At 44.0% G+C, this 23,215-nt stretch overlaps 1 long non-coding RNA gene across 1 annotated transcript in view; it reads left to right on the plus strand.

Moving 5' to 3' along the window:
* Window positions 1-20,317, plus strand: part of LOC134438450 (uncharacterized) — a 39,018-nt gene extending 18,701 nt beyond the window's left edge. Inside the window, exons 3-4 of the long non-coding RNA XR_010032584.1 lie at window positions 19,139-19,261; window positions 20,170-20,317. This is a non-coding gene — a long non-coding RNA (uncharacterized LOC134438450). The remainder of the gene's footprint in view (window positions 1-19,138; window positions 19,262-20,169) is intronic.
* The last annotated feature ends 2,898 nt before the right edge of the window (window positions 20,318-23,215 follow it).

The following is a 23,215-nucleotide window of genomic DNA, read 5'->3' on the forward strand; positions in this document are numbered from 1 at the left end:
AGCAGGAAGGAAGGGGACCATGGGACTGATAAGACACAACGCATTCACTCACTTAGCTCATTATTCTTAGAAAAACATGGCTCCTCATCCGCAACCCCATTGAAGGATATTTCATTGAGAAAATCAAATGAGAATCTGTGCACTGTCGTTGGGTCTTGCTCAAAGCTGTTCCGCATTGAGTTAGTAGATCATGAATATCATTCGTCTTGTGGATGTCTAAAAACTGTAAGTGAGTGTGTGTTTACTATGGCCTTCATCTTGACTATGTAAAATGGATGACAACTGTTGCAAAGCAACATACCATGATTTTTGCAAGACAGTGCAAGCATGTCTCGGAAAATGCTTTGACGATTTGGCGATAGGCCTCAAACATGAAAAAGCATCATTAGTTGTATCCATTTGTTGTTAACCATGATGCATTGGTGATATTTCACTGATTCTTGAGAAAGTGGCTAAAACAGGTTGTAATCTTGAAAGAAAAAAAACGAAGTGAATTACAAAATAATATGGTATATCCTCGTAGACAAAGGTCTTGGCTTTTCAGAAATGCATAAGGCCAATCTCCCCATTTTCCATTTTTTTCAGAAATCAGGTTTTTCTCCGATCATACCTTGTTTTGTGTCAACACCGTCAGACACAATTAAAAGCAATAAAAAGTGTATTGATTTGGTTGCATATGTATCTGGAGTTTTTAAGTGATTGTGTGTGTTTTTTGGTTCACACATACGCCTTTAAATGTTGAAAATTCACTTTCATTCTATTTTAATACTGCTTCATGTGTTCTAATTTAAAAATATGTGCTGTCAGACAATGCTTACTTAATGGCTAAATAGATCAAACATTTTTTTGTAATTTCACAAATATTCGTGTAGGCTTAAATTTGCTATTACTTTGATAATTCAACAACTACAAAGGACAATTTTGTAAGCACATTCATTTAAAATGTCCAAAACTCCTTCTTACGGTGGTGACTTAAGAACTGACGGTGGTGACAGTAATCTGAAGGTAGTGAAAGTGACCTAATTATTACCTACATTTAGCAAAATAAATAGCCCTCTCAAGTCAATAACATCTAGCATAAACACTTTATTTTTGTGTGTGCACAGTATATTTGTGCATGTGTTTTTTCTTCATTTGTTAGATACTCTAGGAAGTAGGCCTAGATTATTGAAAATGTGGCATAAACAGGTTTAAAGTTGTTCAAATTCAAAATATAGAGGTGTATTATCATAGATGAACGTCTTGGCTGTGCAGTGAATGTATTGGCCAAGCTCCCCATGTTTTACATTTTTCATAAAATGGGCTCTTTCTTGGTTTTGTCACCAGCGTCAGACAGAATTAGAAGTAAAAGAATAAGTTTACTGTATTTAAGTTAATTACTTTTACAATTCAACATAATTGTAGATACTTATTGGAAGCATATTCTTAAAACTTGTCAAAAACATGTAAAACACATGCTTTTTTGTGAACTACATCAGATGTCACCACCGTCAGGTTTTGTGACAAAAAACCCTCCAAATGCACCTCAGTGGAGGCTGGGGTATAAGTTTGGGTCACAATTATTACTAACATGTCTGGTAATGTTTCATTAACCAGCACAATTTAGTAAAATATGGAATAAGATGATGAGCGGAACAAAATCTGACGGTAGTGACATCTGACGGTGTGAGACAAAAAAACACTCTTTTACATATTGTGCATTTTTTGCTCACATTAGCCACTTCGTTTTCGCTCTGTTTCTTAGGGGCTTCATGACGCTTCTGAAAAAGTATATATAATTAACATTAATGTAACAATAATACTATTAAAACCCCCGACGGTGTTGACAGTTTATGGTTGGGACAGTACCAGTGTCCAAACAAATTATCAAATTGAGGAGAAATTAGTAAACTTACAGGAGCTTCAGTGATGGTGAAGTACTCAGTAGATCTAAAGGTTTGAAAAGGGGTCCTAAGTAATGACAATGACCTTGCGCATACCTGATTTTATTGTCTTTTTTAAAAAATCTGACGGTGGTGGTGGTGGTAATATGCTGGACACACTTTGAGCAATCAGAAAATAGTAGTAAATATTGCTTTACACGCACTATGTGCATATCTGCAGAACCACTTCAATATGGACTTTCACATCATGGTGATATTATTCAATAATATCAGTGATTTTCACATTTTAAGTCAATTGAAATGATGATGTCTGTCCTTGGGACAGCTGTTTTTACAGGGTGTGGGCAGGTTTATAGCCATGAAAAGTAATAAAATTACACTTAAATGTAGCAACCCTGCTACTTAGCATTTTAACGCAGCACTATTTAGGGATGATTACTCACTTCAGCAGAGACCGGGGGTAATCTATGAAAGTGGACCACCTGGTTGAATGCCGTGTTTAAGATACTCATGAGCCCCCACTCTGAATTACATCAGAGACCGTTACCTCGGTTATTTACACTAGGTTACACATACACAGGTTATCACAACATTAGAAAAGGGAAGGTGAAACGTCAAGGATAAAATATAAACAATAACCATTTATTTAAAATCCATTTTAAAATGCACAAACCCAGAGATACTTGATGCTGTCAACAGACAAACATCAAACCAGAAGAAGAAAATAAAAGAATACCCGGCCGGGGTTTAACAAAATAAACAGTTCTAAGGGCCCAGTTGGCGCGCGGGTGGAGCTCATTCATAAATCCAGTTTCTTTACTCACGACCAGTTTCGTTCCTCGCATACCCACACAGCACTGACTGTAAACGTCCAGCGACGATCGTCCCCCTCGTTACCATCCACGTGTACACCACCAGAACATCTCCGTGACACCGGTAATCCTCTCTCAGGCGTCTCGAGATGATGATCCACTCAGCACCGAAACGAGAAGGCAGTCAGTCAGTTAGCCGCCGGCTAGCATGTCCCAACCGGCAACCGCAGCAGCAGTTCTTTCCTCCGATTTGCGACAACAACGGTAGACTTAATTCAGTCCAACTACCGGGTTGACACAAGCATGTCTTGTCTCCGCTGGCCCTTACGGTAGACTCTATAAACTCATTCACGAAAATGAATAAAAGTCTGTTGTTCTCGAAACTCAGACCAACTCGCCAACGTCCCTTTTTTCCCTTCCCTTCCAGTCTCTCGTTCCCATGACAACCCTCTCCCAATCAAACACCAGGGATCGAGACGATCGCACAGTACAAGCATACAATATGAAAGCATACAATATGAAACATATGAAAGTCAGTAGAATAAATAACTATTATTAAGTCAAAACATACATGTTATTAATACTCACAAAATAGAATACATTTGGCAAATGTCAGGCGGGTTACCATTACATTAGAAATTATTAACTCTCATAACATCAAATATATACCATACAATGAACTAGGCATTCCCTAGAGTTCAGGTGTGCTACACTCTCCCCCTACCAAGAAAAGGTCATGTCCTCATGACACAGGCAATAGAGGGAACAATGTTAACCAAACCCAAAAAATACCAATACCCACAAGTCATACACCATTTACACTAAACTACCATACTTTTAGCGGGGCCTAGGACCTATCCATGTAAATAAGGTACTAACATACCGTGTACCAGTGGGTGGGACAAAATCTGACCTATTCACTACAGGACAGAGGGATAGGGAGGTTACTGAGGTGGGCTGCCCTGGGGAGTCATATGCCAGCCTTACTGGTGCCCTTCTCACCCTCTGGGGTCTTGGGGCATCATGGGAAGACCTCTGGTGGCATACTTGGTTCTCCGAGTCATCAGTCCTCAGCTCTCGTAGACCATCCGTTGGCTGCAGTTCCTCTTCAGCACCGGGCAGGGGGGAGTCGTGACTTGAGTCAGTAGTGGGCACATTCTGAGCAGACGCCAGGCTGGGAGCAGAGTGACAGGGCGGGGAATCAGGGTAAGGCAAAGGTATGTCTGCACCAGAGGAGTTTGGTGGCAGGACAGGGGACTCAGCAGTGGGCACGTGCTGAGCAGACAGCAGACTGGGAACAGAGTGACTGTGCGGGGAATCAGGGTAAGGCAGAGGTATGTATGGACCAGAGGGGTTTGGTGACAGGACAGGGGCATCAGCAGTGGACACATTCTGAGCCAATGGCAGGCTGGGAGCAGAGTGACTGGGTAAGGAATGAGGTATGCCTGCACAAGGGGGTTTTGGTGGCAGGTATGAGGAGTTCCCATGGAGGATTAAACTAGGGCGAATAGGGGAGGCAGCTTCTCGGTAAAGAGCAGGTGAGTGCGAACCAGACTGACTTGCCAGAGGATCTGAGTCATTGGACACTGCAGGCCAGTCTCTTTCAAAAATGAATGTAATGGGAACGTCAGAGTCACCGTCATCTGTCTCTTGGCCCATGTGTGGATAGACTGGAGTATGAACATCCAGCTCCTCTCCTTCTGACTCAGACGTGGACGGTCCACTGGCCAAACTGCTCTCCACAATCTCAGGCACCAGTGCAGGTTTCCTTTTCAGCCGTCGGCTTGCCCTTTTCTTGGGCTCGCTCCTCTCAGCAGTGTCACTGGACTTCAGTTGTACGTCATGCCCGAGGGGTAGCAGCAGGTTGCGGTGAAGAACTTTGTCAGGGCCAACTCCACTCTCTGGTCTCAGCTTAAACACAGGTAAGTCTGGCATTTGACTCTGTACGATGTAGGGGTCTGAGCACCAACGATCTGCTATCTTATGCTTCCCTTGTAGACCAACGTTTTTCAGTAAGACTCTGTCGCCAGGAGCAAGTGGACAGTATCGGACTCTCTGGTCATATCTTTGCTTGTTTCCTTCATTTCTCTTTCCAGCCATGCTTTCCGCAGTCCGATAAGCAGCTTGAAGGTCTCGTCTCATGTTGCCGACATACCTTGCATAAGACTTGGGGGATGAAGTATCACTGGACACGCCGAAGCATACATCAACTGGCAGCCGAGCCTCACGTCCAAACATCAAGAAGTAGGGACTGTAACCAGTGCTGTCATTCTTCGTACAGTTGTATGCATGGACAAGGTAGCTGATGTGCTGGCTCCATTTGCCTTTCTCTTCGGGTGTCAGTGTGCCAAGCATATTGAGCAGTGTCCTGTTGAAACGCTCAGGCTGCGGGTCTCCTTGCGGGTGATATGGGGTGGTTCTTGACTTCCTCACTCCAAGCATGCTCAGCAGTTCATGGATGAGACGACTCTCAAAGTCTCTGCCCTGATCAGAGTGCACTCTGTTGGGTAGACCATAGTGGATGAAGAACTTCTCCCATAACACTTTGGCTACAGTTGAGGATTTCTGGTCTTTGGTGGGAAAAGCTTGTGCATACCGGGTGTAGTGATCAGTTACAACAAGCACGTTGCAGATATTCTTTGAATCTGGCTCAAGAGACAGGAAGTCGATGCAGATAAGATCCATCGGCCCATCACTGCTGAGGTGGTGGAGTTCAGCAGCTCTGGCTGGTATGGTCTTTCGCTGGATGCATCTATCACAGTCCTTGCAGTGCTTCTCAATATCTGCCTTCAACCGGGGCCAGTAAAATCTCTCTCGCACAAGCCCATATGTCTTCTCAAATCCTAAGTGCCCAGACTGATTGTGTAAAGACTGAAGCACTGTCTCTCTGAACTCGTGTGGGAGTAGCAACTGCTGACGGGGTGGGTTATTAGGGGGCTTTGACACTCTGTAGAGGACAGAGTTCTTCAATTCTAGCTTGTCCCATTCTTTCAGCAACAGTGGGATATCTGCATGCTTCTGTCTGTCAGCACAGTGGTAGTCTTTTTGAGAGACAGCTTTCCACACCTCTCCAATGCATGGGTCTGCACGCTGGGACCGTGCAAGATCAACTGTGCTCAACCGGGGGAGATTGTGTGTGGTCACAGCTGAGACATTGCAAAAGGCCTGCGGTACAGCTTGCTTGGGGGCTCCAAAGAGGTCTATGGCTCGATGAGGCTGAGAGTGTTTGGAACAGCAGGCATGGGACACTTGGCACACAGCTCTGACACCAGCCGATGAAATCTGACGACGTGACAGGGCATCCGCGTCTATATTCTCTTTCCCTGGTCGATACTTCAAGCTGAAGTCGTAAGTCGACAGTGCTGCCAGCCAGCGGTGTCCAGCTGCATCTAACTTAGCTGTAGTGAGGACATAGGTGAGTGGGTTGTTGTCAGTATGCACTTCAAACTTCACCCCATACAGGTAATCATGCAGCTTCTCTGTAACAGCCCATTTCAGTGCCAGGAACTCCAGCTTGTGAGTGGGGTAGTTCTTTTCAGACGGGGATAGACTCCTGCTCACAAAGGCAACTGGACGCAAGCCACCTCCTTGATCCTGGTACAGCACGCCTCCCAAACCTTCATGGCTGGCATCCACATGAAGGGTGTAGGGATACTGTGGGTCTGCAAACGCCAGGACAGGTGCTTCTGACAGGGTCTGCTTGAGCGTCTCAAAGGCTACTTCACACTCTGGACTCCATCTGGATCCGAACGGTTCTGAAGAGTGGAACATTTGCTGTGGCTCTTGGGTGGGCTTTGCCTGTGTCGCAACTTTGCCTTTTCTGGACTTTGTGCAGGGCACGCCAGCTGGCATGCAGCCCTTCAGCAGCTGGTTAAGTGGGTAGCAGATTCGTGAGTAGTCTTTCACAAAACGCCTGTAATACCCACTAAAACCAAGGAAAGAGCGGAGAGCCGAGATGTTGTTGGGGCGTGGCCAGGACCTCACAGCCTCCACTTTAGCAGGATCTGTGGAGACACCCTCCCTGGAAACAATGTGCCCCAGGTAGTTCACAGAGGTGCAGCAGAATTGGCATTTGTCCAGCGACAACTTCAGCCCCTCCTCTTTCAGTCTGTCTAGAACCTTCAGCAGCCGTTGCTCATGTTCTTCCAGTGTTCTCCCAAACACTATCAGATCGTCAAGGTAGACTAGGACTTCAAGCAGGTTCATGTCGCCCACCATTCTCTCCATGGCACGCTGAAAGGTTGCTGGAGCACCAGAGATTCCTTGGGGCATTCTTTCAAACTGGTAAAAACCAGCAGGACAGATGAATGCAGTCTTTTCTTTATCAGCCTCACTCAAGGGTATCTGATAGTATCCACTCCTCAGATCGAGCACGCTGAACCACTGGCTTCCACTCAGGCAGGCAAGTGCATCCTCAACTCTTGGCACTGTGTATTGGTCAGGGATAGTACGTCGATTCAAGGTCCTGTAATCCACACACATGCGTATGGTGCCATTTTTCTTTCTGACTACCACAATGGGGGATGCATAAGGACTTCTGGACTCTGAGATGATGCCAGCTTTGAGGAGTTGATCCAGGTGTTGTCTCACGTCCGCCACATCACCCGGGGGCAAACGCCTGGAGCGCTCTCGGAATGGCTTCCCCTCTGTCACCCGTATGTTGTGCTCCGTGGTCTTTGCGCAGCCCACATCAAACTCTCCTTGAGAGAATACCTCTTTCCTTTGCAGCATACTCTTGCACAGCCTCTCTTTCCATTCTTCGGGCACTGGGGAGTCAGCGAAGTTGAAAGCAGAGGGAGTCAACTCATTGGGGTTATTTGGTGTGGGGCCTTTATCCACGATATCCACCGGGAACAGCTGAGCAATGGGCATTCTTCTGTTGAGCTTGACCACTCGAGTGGACATGTTCCGGACAACAACTGTAATGCGACGGTTCTGAATCTCCTCAACACTCTTGAGGATGGGCAGGACCATGAGCTCATCTGGAAGAGTTGATTCTTCAGCCTGCTCCACCAACACACTCTGAGTGTTTACAGGATGAGGGAACTTTGGGATGCCGCTGACGGTCACTGTTGCACCCGGGGGTATTATCTTCTGCTTAGCCTCAGCAAGCCACACCGTGCCCCTCTTCATTTCTGCTACCTCGTCAGGTACTTCTCTGGAACACCTGGAACTCTGGAACACCTTGTATGCCTCTTTAATCTCTGGATGCACCCTCATGGTCATCAAGAAATCTTCTCCTTTTAATTTACAGGAGTTGAAAAGCCGCCTTACTACAGAGGTGTTAGTGCCAACTATGATGGAAGCTTCCCCTTTGACGGTCGGGTCTGGACACACCAGCACAAGTGCCTCAACTGTCTCAGTCACTCCCACTACGTCACTGCTGAACTCCAACCTTAAACACAAGTAGCCATCATAGGGATATTCTTCAGCACTGAGTCCCCATAACTCCAGACAGTGAATTGGAGTCAGTGGTATGTGCTTTAGGTATTTGTGGTAGAACGAGCGGTAAAGGAGGGTGACTTGAGACCCACTGTCAAGTAAAGCTTTGGCGTATATGTTTTCAATTCGAACAGATACCACTGAGCTAGGGCCAACAAGGCCTGCTGGTAGTGTAGCTTTCTCTCCTTGCAGCGGTTTGCACTTTGTGGAACGTGTCATCACCGGGACACCAGTTCGTTCCCTTACTGGGTCCCTGGGGCGTTTCCCGTCGGCCGTCTGAGCTTTATGAGGCGCTGGTTAACTTTCCTGAGGTTCTCTGCATTCTGGCATTGCCGTTGAAAATGGCCATCTTCCCCGCACTTGTAGCAGAAAACATCAGCTGTGTCCTGTCGTACTCTCTGCACGTTTGCCGGTCTTCCCCCCTGTACCTGTGGGCTGGGTCTTTGTGAGACGATCGGTGGCGTTGCTGAGGGTGATGAGACGGAGAAGGAGAGCAAGCGCGTCATCTCACTTTTCAGGTATTGCACCTCTTTCGTCAGACTCTCAACAGAAGGGGTAGTTTCAGTAGGCACTGGGCTGGGACATGAGAATGCAGCAGGGCTGGTGCTGTGCTCAACAGGAGCGACCATAGCAGACAGGGTGACATGACTGGCTGTCGGCCTTTCAAAGATCAGAGCTTCCTCTGCTCTCACTTCACGCAGCAGCTCAGTGAAACTGGGGGGAGGCTTGAATTTGTACACCAGCATGATGCGGAGGGCAACCAGGTCATTAGGCAGTGCGCCCCTTGCAACTTGCTCAATGCGAGTCTCATCCATCTCTCGGAGAAGAATGCCCCCTTTTCGGAATACAGAATGCAGCAGCTTGTCAATTCTGAGGACATATGCTGAGAGTTTTTCTCCTTGCAGTTGGAAAGTGTTGCGGAACTTGAACATGAGGTCTAGGGCACTCTCAGTGGTTCCAAATGCGGTTTCCAGTGCTGCTAAGTAATCCGCTGCCGTTGAACTGGGCTTGCTCACTCTCAAGCATCGTAGAATATCCGCTGCTGGCCCTTTAAGACATTCAGCAATTTTCTGCTTCTTCAAGGGGTCAGAACACTTCCACTCCTCAAGCAAGTGCGTCATCTGTTCTGCCCAAGCATCATATTCCTCTTCTCCAGGTGGTGTTGGCTTGATACCTGAGAACACTCGAAGCTTTCGGTGGACTGGATTTTCCACAGGGGCTGCTTGGCATTTGTCCACAAGAGAGGTGATGGCATTGACCAGCTGCATATTCAGGTCTAATGATGCTGGTGGTGACATGGCAGGAGAGGGCATGGCAGGATTTAGCACTGCAGGGACAGGCATGGCAGGGGTTGGCACTGCAGAGACAGGCATGGCAGGATTTAGCACTACAGGGACAGGCATGACAGAGGTTGACACTGCAGAGACAGGCATGGCAGGATTTGGCATGGCTGACATGGGCATAGCAGGCAGTGGCACTGCAGGCATGGCAGGGGTTGGCATGGAAGGGGTTAACAGGCCTTGCACATCAGCAACAGTCTTTCCCTCATGAGCCAGGAAGGCTTTCAGCTTGGCTTCAAAATCTTCCTCCGGGGGAATCTTCATAGGCAAGGCTTCAGCAGCGACACAGACCACCCAGGGAGCCACCTCAGTACTAAGGGCCACTTGTTTAGGCATCTCAACTACACTGACATCCTGTGATACCTCAAGGAGAATTAACTGGCTCGTACCACAAGCTGCCAGGCACCGACCTATGATTTTGGATCGACCAAAGACTGCTGCATTATCAAGTGCTTTATACACAACCTCATCTGTAACATCTACAGGCACATTACCAAGCACTATTGCTCTTTTGAAATCTACACCCTTTTCATTACACCAAATAATTACCTGTTCAGCCTCCATATTTAAATACAGTGTAAATTAACACTAGTATTATTACTATTATCAAAAGGCCAACACAGTAAAATTACTCACAGAAGAATCAGTAACATCAGTAAAATAACCAAAGTTATCACATTAAAATAACAACATCAAATTAAATATTATTAAATATTAAATTCCCATAGCAGAATATTAAATTCACATTTACCTTAAAGCACAGCAATCAACTTCAATCCCGGACGAAAGTCCCCACGTGTAGCAACCCTGCTACTTAGCATTTTAACGCAGCACTATTTAGGGATGATTACTCACTTCAGCAGAGACCGGGGGTAATCTATGAAAGTGGACCACCTGGTTGAATGCCGTGTTTAAGATTGTACTCATGAGCCCCCACTCTGAACTACATCAGAGACCGTTACCTCGGTTATTTACACTAGGTTACACATACACAGGTTATCACAACATTAGAAAAGGGAAGGTGAAACGTCAAGGATAAAATATAAACAATAACCATTTATTTAAAATCCATTTTAAAATGGACAAACCCAGAGATACCTGATGCTGTCAACAGACAAACATCAAACCAGAAGAAGAAAATAAAAGAATACCCGGCCGGGGTTTAACAAAACAAACAGTTCTAAGGGCCCAGTTGGCGCGCGGGTGGAGCTCATTCATAAATCCAGTTTCTTTACTCACGACCAGTTTCGTTCCTCGCCTACCCACACAGCACTGACTGTAAACGTCCAGCGACGATCGTCCCCCTCGTTACCATCCACGAGTACACCACCAGAACATCTCCGTGACACCGGTAATCCTCTCTCAGGCGTCTCGAGATGATGATCCACTCAGCACCGAAACGAGAAGGCAGTCAGTCAGTTAGCCGCCGGCTAGCATGTCCCAACCGGCAACAGCAGCAGCAGTTCTTTCCTCCGATTTGCGACAACAACGGTAGACTTAATTCAGTCCAACTACCGGGTTGACACAAGCATGTCTTGTCTCCGCTGGCCCTTACGGTAGACTCTATAAACTCATTCACGAAAATGAATAAAAGTCTGTTGTTCTCGAAACTCAGACCAACTCGCCAACGTCCCTTTTTTTTCCTTCCCTTCGAGTCTCTCGTTCCCATGACTACCCTCTCCCAATCAAACACCAGGGATCGTGACGATCGCACAGTACAAGCATACAATATGAAAGCATACAATATGAAACATATGAAAGTCAGTAGAATAAATAACTATTATTAAGTCAAAACATACATGTTATTAATACTCACAAAATAGAATACATTTGGCAAATGTCAGGCGGGTTACCATTACATTAGAAATTATTAACTCTCATAACATCAAATATATACCATACAATGAACTAGGCATTCCCTAGAGTTCAGGTGTGCTACATAAATATTTCAAACGACTGTACATTTATGTAACAGACCCCTGTGTCTTTACCTGGATTCATTTTGTTCATGAAAATGTAGTTTATTTTCAACAGAATTGGCAGTTTATTGCAGAGACATGTTTTAGCCGCTTTCTCAAGAATCAGTGATTTATTAGGTTTTTGTTTTTCAATAAAGGCCATTCATCCTCAAATTATATTGTTTTTTGTATCAGTATGTATCTCAGTTTATGTGAAGTTACAACAACAAATGCATTGCACTGTAATTCCAAAAGCACTAACTTACTTGTGTTACGACACCAGGGGGGCATGTAGAAGCCTAAAACCATGTAGCTTGTAGAGACCTCAGTATTTAGAAAGTCTAGCAGCTCCTCAGCTCTGTAATAGCTGTGCTGTTATTATTAGACTAATAAGCTGTTAAATCAGCCAGTGCCGGGGCTACGCGTCCATGCTCTTCAAATTAGCACACTCAGCCTGTTTCAGTTGGCCTTATCAGGAAGAGCAGAGAATAGACACGTTTAAGCCGATGGTGCCGCTGTCAGGCTGCTCTGTGCTGGAGAACTATCTTTGTTCTGCTCTGTTGTCCATGCCTGTGAAAAAAAGAGTCCAATAGCGCTGTTGTGTCGTGTCATGTCAAAGTGGGCAATCATTCAGCCTTCCAGGCTACATTTTCACACCAGCGCTGCTGTCTCTGCACTAAAAGTCCAGACAGCATACCTTCTTCATTATATTCACTCTCACTGGACTCAGTCTCAAACATACCGTATATCATCCCTCTCCATCACGTCATACATCAGCAAGCCATTATGCTCCATTGGAACACCACCAGAACAGCTTCACTTACTGGTATTGTAGTGACTCATGCCAAACCAGGGGACAAATACTTGTATTATTACAGTATTATATTATTATATTTTGCAGTCAGGTTATCTATCCATTACATATATAAAATTGCCACGAACATGGGAACATACTGTATACATTGGTTTTTCGTTTACAAACATTTGTGTAGATGGATGCTAAGCAGCCAACCACGTGAGCTGCTTTTTCGACCGATAGCAGTTTCCAACAATCAGAGGTTGAACAGTGTGCAGCCAGGGTTGTGCAGCCAGGGATGGTTTACAAATGGTAAACCCATGTGTAAAGTAGTGTAACAATATATACTGTAACTATATTGTAGGAAGTAATAGCAATAGGACAAACTCCAACTAGGAAACTATGTTTGTGTGTGTGGGTGGGTGTGTGTCTGTCTGTCTGTCTGTCTGTCTGTCTGTCTGTCTGTCTGTCTGTCTGCCAGCTTGCCTGGGTGTCAGCGTGTGTGTCCTTGCCCATTTTTGACAAAGACCTGAAGGATATTCGATTTTGTTGAAATCTGTTCCATCACCATGTTCTCTTTTCATTACTCTGCCTAAGCCTGCTGCCTTGACATAAATCACCAGTTGCCTGAAATGCCAGGCTTCTGTCGTTTCGCTGAGATGAATCACAAGTAACAGAGACATTTCATCCTGAAGTTGTCTTACTTTATTATATTCTGCAAGATATGCGTGACGATATTAGAAACATTTGAAATAAAAACAAAAGCTCCCCTAGGTACAAGGACCAATGATGACTGCATGTATATTTCTATGTACATGTGTAGCACATGTTTCTGCTGATAAGAAGAGTTCTACGTCAGTGGGAGGACAATTTGTAAGGTTCTGTTGTGAAAGGTTGTGAAGGACATGCCAAGGTAATTGTGTGCTGTTATCCTCACTCCATGGTACTGCAGTACAAAAGGTTTCCGATCTATTTTTGTATGACAGGATGTACATTTCTAAGTCTTGCTCACCATTTGTCCAGCTAAGATCTGCGGTACACATCTAATGCACTGCAAGAAAAGTGTGTGTGTGTGTGTGTCTGTGTCTGTGTCTGTGTTTGTGTTTGTGTGTGTCTGTGTATGTACTGAGTACACAGTGCACTGTATGCAAGGGCACGGAAGGTCATTTTTAAAAAGGGAAACATTTTCTTGAATTCTGTGGCCTAGGCTGGAAACATGAAGCGTTGTTACCAGCAGCATTGGCAGGCTAAGCATTTCTACATCAGTGACCTTTACAGGACAGTGGAGAAAAGGACAGTGCTGATCTCGGCTTTTAACTCATTGGCCTTTGTTAACCAATACATAGTCCTTTACACATAACTCTTTGCATATGCGATGTGTATTCAAACTAATATATAAAAAACATGATTATTATTCAGGATACATGTATATGGTGTATTTTGTCGATTGACTTGTTAAAAGTATTCCATGCCAGAAACCCATTACACAGCAATAGTGATGTTTTTGGGGGCTGTCCTTGGTGATAGTGGTTAGAAAATGAAAACCAAACCTATACATTTGACAACTATGGATCACTCAATTCACTCGATTCATTGACTCAATTCAAGTCAATTTTTTGTGGTGTAGTCAACATGTCTGGCTTTTTCCTGACATAGAGTTCGGTAAATGATTGAAGAGGATTGGCCTCCAAATATAGAGAAAAACAATATTGCTCTTCAGTGGCGTCAGAGGAATACATACATCTCCCGGTCTTCACAGGATTCGGTGGCGAAAAGCCGAGATGACGCCTACTAGTCCCTGGACACCCTGATGCACGTCAGCATTATGTGACAAGGCTGAGGTGATGGTTGTCAGAGAACATTTTTTTCCCATCCACAAGGTAACATTGTGTAATAGGAACGTGAAAGGGAAATCTTTTGTCATATCAACAACACAGAGCTTTTATTTTTCTGCCTGGCACTTATCCACACTTTGACCCTCACAGGGTTTTTGCGTCCTACAATTGTGTGTGTGTTTGTTTGTGCTCATCTGGATGCATTGGGCAGTGATTGTAGATGAAAATGTGAGTGAAAGAGGTAGGAGTGTGTGAACAAAATCCCTATAAGAAAGCCAGTTTTGTCGTTTCAAAGAGTAACAGGTGAGAAACAGGTGTGTGAAAAAGAATTTCTTGAGGTTAGTTTGACAAATTAGAACGTCTTGCATTTAAAACAAAAGAAAATGTGATCCCACCACCACTACATTGTATGATACCGAGAGTAAATGAAAAGGATTTTTACAAGAAAATTAGGGGATGATGTATGACTAGAACTAAAAAGCAATTGAAAATGCCCGTAAGCTACCACTCATCATTAAAGGGAATGTAGCCGTGTTGGGCTTTAAAACACAATTTGCACTCGTGAGTCACAGCAGGGGGTGGTAGGGCACAGGAGGCAGCTCCACATTCAGATCTAACAAGGCCCAGTTTTCAGTCGGATTTTAGCCATTTCCACAAACCGAAACTCCGTCACTGTGATACCATTGCCACTCCTATTTTGGAAGAGAAATAAACAACACACAGCAGTGCTTGATAAATAACACACAGCAGTGTTTTTTTGTGAGGTACGGGTCACGGGAGGCATTCTTGTATAAAGATGAAAGAGACCGCACACTCTTTTCCACTGCCAGGTTTATTAGCAAGCAACCTTTCTCAAGCCCTCTCGAAACATTGTTTGCTAACAAACCTGGCATCGGAAAAGAGTATACCACTGCACTGCCACTCCTGTCCTCCTGTCCCTACCCGGTAAAGTTCCAACAGCTCTAAACTACATTCCCTCCAAAAGAAGATTCACATCAAGATGTTTTAGCGGTTTCAAAGAGTGGTGTGGTGTGACAGTGCTGGATGAAAGATATTGTAGGGACACCTCAGCCAGAGAAAGTCCAGAACCAGAAGCCATTTCATCCCGTGATTATGACTCTGCAAATGAATGAAGAGATGGCAGAGGAGATGTCTTATCTTTCCTGATGGATATCACTGATACAGGCTTGAATCATCAAGCACAGACTGTAGTGCCAGACCTGAAGGTTTTCTAATAAGTAGGCATTGTGTCTCTGTCTAGTCTTATTTGCTTACTAATGAATCTCGTGACCTTAGTTTAAGTAGAAATATTTTCAATTTTTTTGTAAGACAAGGCTGTAAAATGCTTTTAATGAATGCAAGTCTGTAGGATACTGTTTACTGACTTTGAAAGCAGAGTAAATGTTTGTGCTTGGCTGGCATACCTTTTCAATAAGGAACATGTTTACATTGAGGGGACAAAATCATTGTGTGTGCCGTCATCCTCAGTTCCCTCCAAGGTCGATGGTGAGCTTTTCAGACAGAGTGTTCTGTGTCTACTTTTAGCACTGCATGGCATTGAAAAAGCGACTGAATGCCATGAGATGTGACATGAAAAGCTCAGAAAGGGCCTTTTGAAACTTGTTGAATCTGTGTTGATCTTGCCTGCTCATGGGTAAATGATACCACAGGAAATGTTCATCATGCATAAATTACAATAGAGGTTGGGGTCTGGTCTTTCATTTCATTGAGACAGCAGTCTCCTGGAATCTGATGTTGTTGATGATGATGATGATGATGATGGTGATGATGAATCCAGCTGTCTCTCCTTCCCCTACTGCATGTCTGTCTGTCTGACTTTTCCTTAAAAAGATAGACACGGAAAACATTGTAAAATAGCAATGTACAAGAGATTTTTTGGGGGGTAGGCCTATATTTTATAAAGAATTCAAAATGTATGTTATGAGGAATTGAAGGCAGAAGCAATGTTGCCAGGCCTATAAATCATTTCATTTGGTCTTAGTAAAGTCCAGATTTTCAATATTGTAGCAGATACAGATTATGTAGTTTTTGACCTTTTTGCTCTAGCATGTTTGTTCGAATGCGAGAACCATTTTAAGAAATGTACAGCAGGGAATGGTTCATCCCCCATCTTTTGAATCCACAGGCATTTTAATTAGCTTTGTCCTGCATGGGAGTAATGGCCTTTTTCTCCAATCAACACTTTAAATACTAAAATAATTTCCAAGATATAGTAAACACTGCCGATACTTCAATTAAAAGGTGTTTAAGTTTTAATTTGAGCACTCTGTAATGTTTATATGCAGAGCCTAGTTCTTGTTGTATCTCGTAAAACACTTAGAAACAGCACACATAAAACACATAGAAACAGCATACGTACATAACTTATTGTCTTTTATCACGGTATAGCTTTTTATATATATATATATATATTTTGGGACTTTTTGTGCTTTTATTTTTGTGACAAGATAGTTGAGAGAGACAGGAAGCAAGTGGGAGAGAGAGAGATGGGGAGGCTCGAAATCCAACCCGGGTCGCCGGTGCAGCAGTCGAGTGCCCAGACGATTGATCCACGGCTGGGCCTACAGCTTTTTTTCCCTACACCCCAGACACCGCCCCACCTCTCTCTCTCTCTCTCTCTCTCTCTCTCTCTCTCTCTCTCTCTCTCTCTCTCTCTCTCTCTCTCTCTCGCTCCTAAACACATTTTGCTCATGCCTATTCAATGAGCCACACATGCACAACAACAGATTGCAAGGATGACCAAAACAATCGCAATAGAAAAATTCACATGATTTTGTTTCCCCCTCGGTTGAGTACTGGACAGCCAACTGGAGGAGCTTCACAGACACTGCCTTTGAGCCATGAGCGGTGTGTGTAATAACCACAGGCTGGCCACACAGCACATTGACTGCCAAGCCCCCCAACGGAGCTCTGGAAACAGCAGCTACAAATCAGCCCTGCCATCTTGTCCACTAATGTATGGGCCATTATGAGAGGGACCCACTGCACTGTGTCATACTTACACTCAAACACTGGCAGTTAATGGCCTTTGTTCGTGTGTGAGTGTGTGTGTGTGTGTGTGTGTGTCCTAGTGGTCTTAGCCTCTCAGGGTATGTAGCTTGTGTATGTGTATACTGTATGCACTGTATGTCTGTGTGTGCGGACTATGTGTCTTGTGTGTGCGTGTGCTGCATGGGGTACTTACCGAGGGAGGATGGTTTTGGTCCTTGCTGTGAGTCCTTGAGATGATGGTCATGGGGGCGACTGAGCAGGACTGAGCCCTGGACCATTCACTTCTCTGGGTCTAGAGCTGTATAAATATGCACAGAACATGACCGGACTCCAGCACAGTTTCATCATGTTAGAACAAGGCAATGCTAGAACTTATAATGACCATGTCGATGTTATTTTTCAGTATTCTCACATGTTCCTTGCTGAAGAGACTTTGCACAAATATGAGTACGCTGTCTTTGGAAAAAGTTGTATGTGTTTTGTCTTTTTAAGGTTACAATTAGCAAAAGCCAAACTGGGAAACTCCCCTTGTTATTGTGACACCGCACTTCACAGCACACAATGCTCACTGCACACAAGAAAATTGCATTCATGCCTCACCCGTGCAAGGGGGCAAACCCAAACGGCGCCCCAAGGGAGGTACCATGCTCAGGGTATACAGTCATATCTCAGTCATGGAGTTGGATGGGGGAGAGCACTGGTTAATTACTTCCACCACCAATCTGGTGGGTCAGGTGTCAAACTGGCAACCTTTGCCTGACGCCCTAACTGCTTACCCTTGATTGCTCTATTGCAGTTTGCTGCATGTTTTCTTGAGGTGTTGCGTATGTAAACAAAGTGAAAATGGAAGTTTTACTTATCATCAGCACTAATATTTCTGTGGAGCAGATTATCCAGACAAAATGTCGCAAGAACATCTACTGACCAGGATCTGATATGCTTAAAAAAAAAGACAAGCATTCAAGCATTCAAGAAAGACAAGCATTCAAGAGAGTTCTGCTTTTCATGAGGAAATTCCCCGGAGCTCAGTTGAAAATTAGTTCAAACAACTTCTAAACAAAGAAAGTTTTGACTTCATACACTTTTCTCACTTTGCTGTTGCCAAAAAGCCACTAGCCGAACTAAAAGAATAAATGTTTTCTCCCTAGTCAAGGTAGGGTTATACTCTTGCGGGTCTTTAGTGCGTCACATAGTTGAATGAAGTGCTAGAAAGGAGGCCTTCAGTTCCCCAGAAACCCAATCTCCATGGTGATTCAAAACATTTGTCATCCCTGCATGGTGAATACCTTTGGGACCCCTTTCTGCATTGTAATTTGGCTCTTTTGTGAAGCCCCAGCAAACCCAGCTATATCTGCTCTGAATCCCCCACTGATCCTAAGAGGACCATCCACAAATGCAGGAAATGCAATCTCAGGGGAAACATAGGTGTCTTTTTCTGTGGCTTTTTTTTGTGCAGAATGTGTGGTATGAAACTTTATACCACAAATGATATCCAATTCTCCTCCTCTACGAATGACTAATACAGGAGCAGACACTGTGTAAGCACTAATTAAGCCTGTCTACATCTTTAAACCTGTCTGCATGTAGCATCAGCGTAATTGTCTGCACTCGATGACATGATATTTCGGGGCACATTGAATCTCAGCTGAGCTGATGCACACAGTAAAACATCCTTACAGCGAGCTAATGTCGTTGCTGACAGCGACAGGTTTATGACATCTGGCTCTTTTTGCATTCTTTGATGTTGAAGGTTCACTGTTATCGTTTGAGCCCGAAAAATATCACATTTTTTGAAGAGGAAGTTTGCAGTTTTAGTGTGTGCATTTGGTGCTCCAGACGGTCCAGGTACTGATTCATGACATTAAAGCAAGAAAACAGAATTAATTAAACATCAACACTAAGGTTTTCCATTCAACCACTACTCCAACAGCTGCACACACACACTCACAGACACACACACACACCTAATTCTCACAGTGAATGAGTTATTTAAATGAATGTGCTTATCGTCTATTTAATCAGGCCGATAAGCAATTGACCATTTTTTCATTCTGTTCCAGGAATACTACTGGCTCCTCCATCAATGGCACAAAACCTCCCCTCACACACCAAAGGACTTCCCAGAGAGGAATTTCTCCAGAGCCAATCAAGTGCCAGCTCTGAGGACCGACAGCCTCAGCAAGGTTCTCTTCATCAAACTTTCATTGCGTAACGTCTGCCAAAAAGAGGTCCTGCCCGGCAAACGCCACTGCTGCTCAGCGTTGAAATGTACACTTTAAGGGTGTGCAAAAAAATCGTCATGACAATGCATTGCGATACTTATTTTCAAGATTTATGGCATTGGTTCATGACAATGTATAGCGATACTTATTTTCATGATATACTGCATCGATTCATGGAAATTGATCATTTAATAATAATAACATTGAATTTGCCACTGGTTGATTTTGTTCAGTGGAGAGTAGGTAATATTTCGATTGTAATGGAAGCCCTCTTCCAGATGCTAAAATGCTAGCTCAATTAAAATGTATTCACTTATAAATGCGACACAGCAACTAACAAATTAGCTGTATTTTAACACATTTACTGAAGTAACTATCGCAATGCATCGCAATGGATCGTGATAGAATCGCATCGTGGCATGTGTATCTTGATGTGCATTGAATTGCGAACCCTTTGCCAATGCCCACCCCTGGTAAATACCCACCCCTGGCCCATACATTTAGAGTGACCAGTCATAGACATCATAAAACATCTTTGCCTGCAAAACCAAACTCTGGTCAGACCAGACCAAATGAGAAACAAAAATAGCTGTCTGGAAATAAACCACTACAATTACACACTGGACCTTTAAGCCTGTGCTTGTGAGCACAACAGAGGGCACTGACTGCCACTGTGCTCTCTCTCCGACTGCTCACATCACACCTCCGCTAATGTCCCTGTTGGCCGCCTTTAGCCGAGGCCTTAATCTCCCCGCGCGCATTCGATAAGAGCATAATTAGGCTGATGACTAAAATATCGAACAAAAGCATAGCATCTGTCATGGGTTAGTGCGCCTCTGCTCAGAGACTGTTTTTCTGTGTCTGAACAGGGAGACAATGTCCGTGGAGAGCCAATTTACACCGGGAACCTTCCCCTCTCAATGCCGGACGGATGGAGTGCTATGGACAACGTGTTATTTATTTCTTTATGTATTTTTCTCTGTCCCCTTGTAGTGGTTCAGGATGGCACTTTATAGAGTTTGTGTATGTGTGTGTGTGTGGGGGGGAGGGCATGGTGTTATGGTGTCTGTGTGTGGGTGGAGCGGATGGGGTAGTGTTATGGTGCTTATGTGTGAGGGGTGAAGGGAAATTGTATTATGGCGCCTGCGTGAGTGGGTTGGGGGGGGGCATGGTCTTATTGTACTTGTGAGGGGCGAGTGCATATGGTGGTTGGGTGATGATGATTAGTGGTTGCGCCAGAGCGTGCAAAAGCAGCACCAAAACAAATAACAACAAACAATAATTTCCACCTCCAGCACAGCAAGGGAGAGGCATTATCCAGACTAATCATGATCCACTATGCATAATATAGTCCTGCTGTTACTGCCTGGCTGCATCAGGAATAACATAAACGTCAGGTTTATGCATTATGCTGCACTGTAAAGAGTGTGTTTAAGTCAGGGGGGCCTCGGCCCAAAAGTTATCAGCCCAGTGATGCAGAGAATAATGATCTGTTGCCACACCATTGGAGATGATGGCATTAATGGGATTTTGACTTAAGGTGGATTTTATCACCTGAAAGACACACATTACTTTGGCAGAAATGTGAATATCCAATTTTTAAATAAACCGCAAGCTGTTTTATTAACTATGAGAATATTCAGAGACAGGAAATGTTAATTATTTGTTGATTTATGCCACAATAAAATGAGCATGCCGTAAGTAAGCACCGCATGCTCAGACAACTTTTCAGCCATTTATTTGAATGAGTGAGTTTTGTTGTGCTTGTTTGTGCTTGCTGTAGTAATACGACAGTCTGGTGTGAGGATGAGACCGTAACGTCAGAAATTAAAAGCCACTTTACGTTCTACTTTTACGAGGGTGAGGGTGAACTATCGAAAACACTTCTGTTCAGAAGATGACCTTCATTAAAAGGGAGAGTGATTGACAGAGATGTTCAGCGGTAAGCTATTGAGCCGTGATGAGCTCAAATGAGTTACTGTGGAAGTGACTGGAGCTTATCTGTTACTTAACGTCTTCCAATGACTCGCTGTTGAAAGAGCGAAAGGACAAGACAGATGTCAGAGTGTGGATTTGTGACGGAGAGAAATACACATACCGTGTAAGGCCCCAATTGGAATCTCCGTCAATTCCTCCTGTTTTAACAGAGAGGTGTTACGTATCCATTTATGGATCTTCATGCGTCCTTGCCTCTCTGTGTAAACCCCCTCTCTCTGGGGATGGTCAATGGTATCGATTGACAGTAAGGTCTGCAGCAGACAGGACAGGACAGGATCAGATGTTGTGCTGACTCAATCCTCATTTCCTGTCTGTTGTGGCGCGTGGCATTTCCACACGCAGCCAGCCAGCCAGGCCACCTGTCTGCTCTCACAAGAGATCTCTTTGTAAACACCAGCACATACGTTCCTTTGTGTGTGTGTGTGTGTGTGTCTGTCTGTCTGTCTGTCTGTCTGTCTGTCTGTCTGTCTGTCTGTCTGTCTGTCTGTCTGTCTGTCTATGCGTGATCGAGATAAAAATGTCTGAAGAAAATCTGAGGCACAGCCACAACTACATTCTTGCAATTTTCCCAACATGTATAGTAATTAAAATCATCCCAAAAAATAGTCATTGGAAAAATGACCTTTCCTCATCACTGACACCCACCTGGTTCAGCTTACCCACTTTTCTTTACCACTTTTATATTGTTTCAATGTTATATTGTTTCAATGTTTCAAAGTTTACAATGTTGAGTGTGTAGCATGCAATGTTAATGATCCCCAATTAAAAAAAAAAACAAGCCCATGCTCAGCAAATAACCATCTCCAATTTGTGGTCAGGGGCTTGTTGGCTCTGATTGCTTGAGGTGGAAGTGAGCAGCATTTCAATCTGCCACAGATGTTGTTGAACAGTGCACTTTAGGGGAGAGGAGTTAGTGGAGGCAGGGCCGCCGACAGCTTTGGCTAGGCCCAGGACAAAGTCATCTGAAAGGCCCCCCCTGCCCAATAGATGCAATGTAATGAGGAACCAATTCTGGGCCCCATCTTTCCTTGGGCCAGGGACGTTAGTCCCCTTTGTCCCACCCCGTCGGCACCCCTGAGTAGAGGAGACAGATGACCAGGCTGGCTATGCTGAGGAGCTGTAAGTGCCTGGGAAAAGCCTGGGAAGCACACCGCTTAAATCCGGCTGTGCTGCCCTGCTGAACGGAATGGGATCCAGTGGGAGGCTGAGGAGAACTAATTGTGCATGGGGGTAGACGGGGGTGCTCGGGGTGAAACACACTCTCACAGGGAGTTTTAGACAGTATTTAGGCCAGTTTGCAAGAGTTCCCAAAGTCAACGGTTAACTGCACAGACTGCAAAATGAGGCATGCAATAAGTGAAATCAATACTGTACATAGGCCTACTTCACTATACACAAAGAATTTGCTTACCAGCCTAGACTCATATATAAACTTAATGTATTATAATGTATTGATATCCCAAGTAAAAAAAAAGTGTACTTAATATATACTTAATAAGTATGTTTTATTGTATTTAAAGTGTACTTCAAAAGTGTGTATTTAAAGAATGTTATTTTGGGACAACTTATAGTATACTTAAATGTACTTGAAATATAATTAAGTAGAGCTTAAACACATTTTAAGTTGACTTTTTTGTACTAAAATTAAACTTTGTATAAGTGTACTTAATATACTAAAAATATATTTAACTTTAAGTACATTATAAGTATACTAACCAAGTCACTTTAAAATGTGTTTAATGTGAACTTTAGCATGCGGATAAGTGCATTTTAAGTACATTAGAAATCTATTTCAATGTCATGAGAAAGTACTTTATAGTATACTGCAGAAGTATATACTTAAGTTGTGTTATTTTGGGACAACTTATAGTGCACTTAAATACACTTGAAGTATGATTAAGTAGAGCTTAAACACAT

Source organism: Engraulis encrasicolus, chromosome 22, assembly GCF_034702125.1.
Source record: "Engraulis encrasicolus isolate BLACKSEA-1 chromosome 22, IST_EnEncr_1.0, whole genome shotgun sequence".
Taxonomy (NCBI): domain Eukaryota; kingdom Metazoa; phylum Chordata; class Actinopteri; order Clupeiformes; family Engraulidae; genus Engraulis; species Engraulis encrasicolus.